At 37.9% G+C, this 5,873-nt stretch overlaps 1 protein-coding gene across 3 annotated transcripts in view; it reads right to left on the bottom strand.

The window, feature by feature from the left end:
- MCC (MCC regulator of WNT signaling pathway) overlaps positions 1-5,873 on the bottom strand; it is a 219,108-nt gene that overhangs the window by 201,718 nt on the left and 11,517 nt on the right. Inside the window, exon 2 of one of the 3 annotated variants that reach the window (XM_074202759.1) lies at positions 7-104. The exons of the other annotated variants lie outside the window; for them this stretch is intronic. The gene's annotated coding sequence lies outside the window, so the exon portion shown is untranslated. The remainder of the gene's footprint in view (positions 1-6; positions 105-5,873) is intronic. 3 annotated transcript variants of the gene reach the window in all.

Below are 5,873 nucleotides of genomic sequence, written 5' to 3'. Positions count from 1 at the left end.
CCTTACCTCCACTAGAACTCCAGAGCATTTCTTCTGGCTTGAAAAGTTCAACGCATTCCCCAGTTCCTAGTCCTTCATATCCAGAACCAGGTCTCTTAAACACCCTAGGATCAAAATCAAATATCCCTTACAACTGTAAGAAGCTTGGGTACTCCCCCTTCATATGCTTCTTCTCAGACAGAGAGAGGCAAAAACCTGCCTAGCTCAGGCTTAAAAATCTGCTAAAACGAAGATTGTCTCCAGGTATGAATCTGAGCAGATTCCAAGCTATGAGAGCTATTCAAAAGGTTTACATTTTGAATTGAGCTCTTCTCAAACCTGGGGAGGAACTGCTTATTTTTTACTGCCCCAAAACTCACTCTTCCCCATACCTCTAGCACCTTCACCTTCCAGCAATTACAACCCCCACCCATATCCTTGATTCATCTACCAGTTTCTCTCTCCAACACCAACAATCCTTCCCCTGTTCCTCTGGCTCTCCCCCAATCCCTCACCCCATCTCTCCTTCACCCTCTCCCATTTGTGCTCAAGCAGTCCCTGAAGGTGGCATTAAGTCTATACTCTTAAAAACTGGACAAAGGAGAGGTACCTATTCTGGGGAAGATTGGCAAATTGACTTCACCCATATACCCCCTTACCAAGGCTCCTAAGTCCTTCTGAAGGAGATAATTCCATGCTTTGGTCTGGTATGCTCTTTGCAGGGTGATAATAGTCTCTCCTGTAAATCCTGTGGGTATGATTTATTTAAAGTCCTGGAAGCCTCAAGGAACAGATCAACTGGGGGTGAAATGGAAAGGGGCCATATCAAATTATACTCTTTACTCCAATAGCAGTGAAATTGGAAGTTCTCCCTAGCTGGACACTTTCTAGGATTAAACCTGTCCCTCATCCAGCTACTTCAGGTGACACCATGTATTCTTGTAAGCCACTAGAAGACTTGAAGTACCTGTTTAAGAAGACAACCCGAGGAACCTTGGAGATAAGTGTCTGTGGATACTTTACACTCTGTTTAACTGAGTTGTTTTACTCTATTTGAATCATTCTTACTATCATCTCCACTGTCCTTAAATCAAATCTATTATGTTATCACTAATTATCTCTTGTCTTTTCACTCCTATCTCTCCGGGCTTAGAGTTAAATCATATTCTTCATAACTAGAACTCAAATGCTTTAGTTCAAACTGTAAATTCTATAGGACAGGGTAGGGTTTGAGATTGCTGGGTGTCACCTCCCTTTGCTCTTCCTGTATTCTCAGAAAAGCTGGCTTGAGAGCTCATTTATCAAAGATCAGCTTCCAATCTTCCTGGTATAATTAATGCCCATCTATTAAATCTAACAGCTCAAGACCCTTGTTTCTGGACTGTAAAAGAACTGAGAGACTGTTGCTTTTGCCTCCACTTGCCTTTTCCTGAATGTATCTGGCATCCAAAAAAAAAGAAAGACTTTTGTCTGTCTCCATACCCACTAAAACACCTTCCAGATGATACCCTGTATCCCTACAATGTTACTGAGCATATGCCTGGACCTCTTCCAGGTACCTGTAACACAACCCTCCCACAAGTGGTCAGGATAAGGGCTCTCCTCAATCAGATGACAGTCTCTTTGTACTCCTGCAGGAGCTATCTTCCTTGGTGGATTGATTGATCTTAAGATCTTACACCCCTTGCAGGCTGTACTCAGCTCTAACTGTCTCTCCCCCTATCAATGTCTGGGTCAGTGTACACTTGGTCATATACTTCATCCTAATGATATTTACAATAACATGAGAAATACACATTCCTGTGAACTTGGACTTTGGAAGAATATGCTTTGGTCCCTATCCAAGCGAAATGAGTTATCTGCTCCCCTGGTATGGCCATTTAAAACATGAGGCAATATTTTCTAATCAACACTTAACCATTTCACTCACTACTAAGGAGACCTCTCATGCCCTCTCTGATATTCAAGTCATGTAACTCTTTAGGCAATGTGGTTCTAGATAATTGTATTGCTCTTGATTATGACCTTGCCTCTTCAGGTGGCAGTCAACATATCTAGCTACATGTATATTAACAATTCCTATAAAGTGGAATGCCATACCAAGAGAATACTGAAAGAGGAGACTTGGATGCAAGAGCTTCATTTCACCTTAGGATCCTCTTCCTCTGGATCTTCCTGGAGTTGCTAGTTTCTCTTCTTTAAGGAGATTTCAGGAGGGACTTGGTGTCTCTCTCTCCCCCCCCCCCCCCCAGATTAATTAGGGCTTTCCCTTAATCTCTTACTTTCTTTTGTGTTGTAACTTCTTTTAATAAATCTGTTTTCTTTTTATACCTGCATTTCTGGGTCAAAGAGTGATCATTCACAGTGGAAAATTGAATATGGTTACAATTGTATCAGCAGATGTTGAAAACAGCTTTTGAGAAAAATCTAACACTCATTTCTGTTAACACTGGAAAACTTAAAGAAAATGGACTTAATTTTAATAAAAACAATAATTTCATTTGAATCCAACATTAAATATGATAAGTAACAGAGTTAGGCATTATGTGATGATTAACTATGATAAACCTGGCTCTTCTCTGTAAAGCAATGATTGAAGACAATTCCAAGACTTGCCACAGAAAATGTCAACAACATCCAGAGAAAGAACTATGGAGTCTGAATGTATATTGAAGCATATTATTTTCACTTTTTTGTTTTTACTCTTTTGATGGTTGTCACCTTTTATTCTGATTCTTTTTTTCCCACAACATGGCTAATGTGAAAATACATTTACATGATTATACCTGAATAGCCTATATCAGATTGTTTGCTGTCTTGAGGAAGAGGAGAGAAGAGATGAAAGCAGAAAAGTTTGGAGTTCAAAAGTTCAAAATCTTAAAACAAAGTGTTAAAAACTATCTTTAGAAAAAAACTTGAGAAAAATAAATTAATATTAAAAGTACAAAAAGAGTTAAAGACCTTTCCAATAAGATTTAAAGTAAAGCACCACTAAGTAAAGTCACCAGTATTACCTAACATAGTCCTAGAAATGATAACTATAGAAATGATTTGAAAAGGAAGAGAAATGAAGAGACCCAACGTAGGCAAATGAAACAAAATTATTACTTTTTGCAGGTGATATGATTATATACTTAGATTATAAACTTAGCTGACCTAAGGGGCGGCTAGGCGGTGCAGTGGATAGAGCACCAGCCTCCTGAGTTCAAATCCTGTCTCAGAAGCTAGCTGTGTGGCCTTGGGCAAGTCACTTAACCCCATTTGCCTTGCAAAAACCCCAATAAATAAATAGATAAATAAATAACAAATAATCTAAAAAACTTAACCTAAAAATTAAAATAACTAATAATTTTAGCAACACTTAGGGATGAAAGGTAAAACATAAAGTCATGTTCGTCACTATATATTATTACAAATCACAGGAGAGCTAGAAAGACACTGCATTCAAACTAATATACAAAATATCTGAAAGCATTTTAATCAAGATATAATCCAGGAATGATATGAATCCAATTATTAAAAAATGAAGAAGTAAATATTTTACTTTATTTACACCACACCATCAACATAATGGAGAAAAACAACTTTGAAAAATATTGAAATTCTGATAAATGGAATGATAAAACAGGAATCCAGGGAAATGGAGATGAATCACACTAGTCATCTCCTGCCAGAGAAATGATGGATAAGACAAGTATTTTTGGATGTGGCCAATGTAGAGATTTGTGTGTACTTATTGTGAGGGTGACCTTTTCTAAAATTATTATTTGAATAAAGAGGAAACAAAATAGATAACAAATTCTTATAAAAAAATTCAGCAAATTTTCAAACTTATCTTTTTCAAAAATAGCTTCTCCCTTAATTGATTTTTTCACATAGACCTGTATTGACAAGAGACTAATCAACAACTTGAAAGTTTTGTTGTCAGTCACAAAGTCATGATCTTTATCAAAAGCAGTTCTCTAAATCAGCACATTTTTAGAAGATTTGATCAACAAATGAAAATCGAATATGAACATCTTTTCTAGCTCACAGAAGTTCACTAGCTTTCAAGAGACTAGGTCTTGAAGAACTTGTTTGAACCAAAGGCAGAAACTTCTGCCTTTTTCTGGAAGAAAAAGAAACCTAATTCTTTTTTAGGGTTGTTTTTTTTTGCAAGGCAAATGGGGTTAAGTGGCTAGCCCAAGGCCACACAGCTAGGTAATTAGTAAGTGCCTGGGACCGGATTTGAACTCAGATACTCCTGACTCCAGGGCCAGTGCTCTATCCACTAAGCCACCTAGCTGCCCCCATTCATCTTTTCTTAATCTCTTCTTGAAAGACTTTGCTTGGCTAACTTGGCAGATACTGTTAATCATATGAATGAGATAACTCTTTCAATGAAAGATACTGAAGTCAACGTTAGGGATCCTTTCTCCTTAAATGTTAAGGAGAAAGAAGAGGTCAACATCTTTTTTTTTTAATATATATTTGTTTTTGTTACTGTTTTACTTTTTAAAAGAACAATCTATAAACATCAGAATATTTTCAAAAATAATTTCTATTTTGATAGCATTAAAATTCAACCATGGATTCATTATAATTTTCTATCTATACCAAAGATACCAATCTATCCAAAGGTGAACTAACTGATCTTAAGACAAAATATTTAATTCTATGTCTTTTATTTTATACATTATTATGAGGATTCCATAAGTTTCAACAGATTGAAAAAGGTAATCTTAAAGGCAGTTTGTAGGTTCAGCATTCTATGAATCTATGAAAACATAGATTATCAAATCAATAATTTCATTTGTCTTGGTCTGTGACCATGACAGTTACTTATTTGTACTGCCTCATTTTCTTCATTAAACAAAGAATAAACTACCCAAAACAAAACTATGCACTTTAATAGCATATTAAAACAAGTAGTGGGCAGAGCCAAGATGGCAGCAAAAGAGCCTCCTAAGTGCTCTCTCCAAAATATTTCAAAAATCTTAAAATTATGGCTCTAAATTTTTGAGAGATAGAACCCAAAGAAAAGATCCAGTGAGGCAATTCTCCAGCCCAAGGTAATCTGGAAAATAGTGAAAAAACTCCATTCTACAGGATTAGAGGGGCAACCTGTCAGAGTGAATAAATTTGAGCCTCCCAGAAACTGCACCCCAGGGAGCACTGAAAACATCTTGGAGGATCAACAGGGAGACCTCTGCCAGAGCAAGCCAAAGCCGAGACCCCTCAGGGCAGTTGCAGTAGACAGCATGCCCAGATGCAGGAAATGAAGCAGAAGCCAGAAAGCAGGAGCCTCCAGGAGAGTACGCCTGAGTGCTCAGACCACTGAAGGTAGGGGAGTAGAGGGAGACTTCTGAGGTCTGCCCTCTGTCCCTGAATCAGGACTCTGGGGCCCTGGCCACATTCAGATCCTGGTCTGTCTAGGTCTCCCCACAGAACAGGGACCCCCGCTCCCAGCCCCATGCCAGAGGGATGTGCTTTTGCTCATTCACAGGCCAGGAGAACAGTCAAATCCTCACACAGTGAGATCCTGGCGGGGGGGATCCCAATAATACTCAAAAGCTCAAGAAGCACCCCAAAACCAGGCACAGGCTGGGGAAATGATTAAACAGAGAAAAAAGAGGAACCAGACAATTGACAAATACTTAGTCTATGATCCCAAGGAAGATCAAAATACTCAATCTGAAGATAAGGAAGTACAAGCTTCTGCATCTAAAACTTGAAGAAAAATGGAAACTGGACTCAGGCTATGACAGAGCTCAAAAAAGATTTTGCAAATCAAGTAAGGGAGATAGAAAAAAAATTGGGAAAAGAAATGAAAGAGATGCAGGAAAACCATGAAAACAAAGTCAGCAACTTAATCAAGGAGATAAAAAAAAGGCTGAAGAAAATAACATGTTAAA

Source organism: Macrotis lagotis, chromosome X (assembly GCF_037893015.1).
Source record: "Macrotis lagotis isolate mMagLag1 chromosome X, bilby.v1.9.chrom.fasta, whole genome shotgun sequence".
In the NCBI taxonomy this organism is placed as follows: Eukaryota; Metazoa; Chordata; class Mammalia; order Peramelemorphia; family Peramelidae; genus Macrotis; species Macrotis lagotis.
Note: the sequence above shows the minus strand (reverse complement) of the source record. Positions and strands in the feature narration are given on the sequence as shown.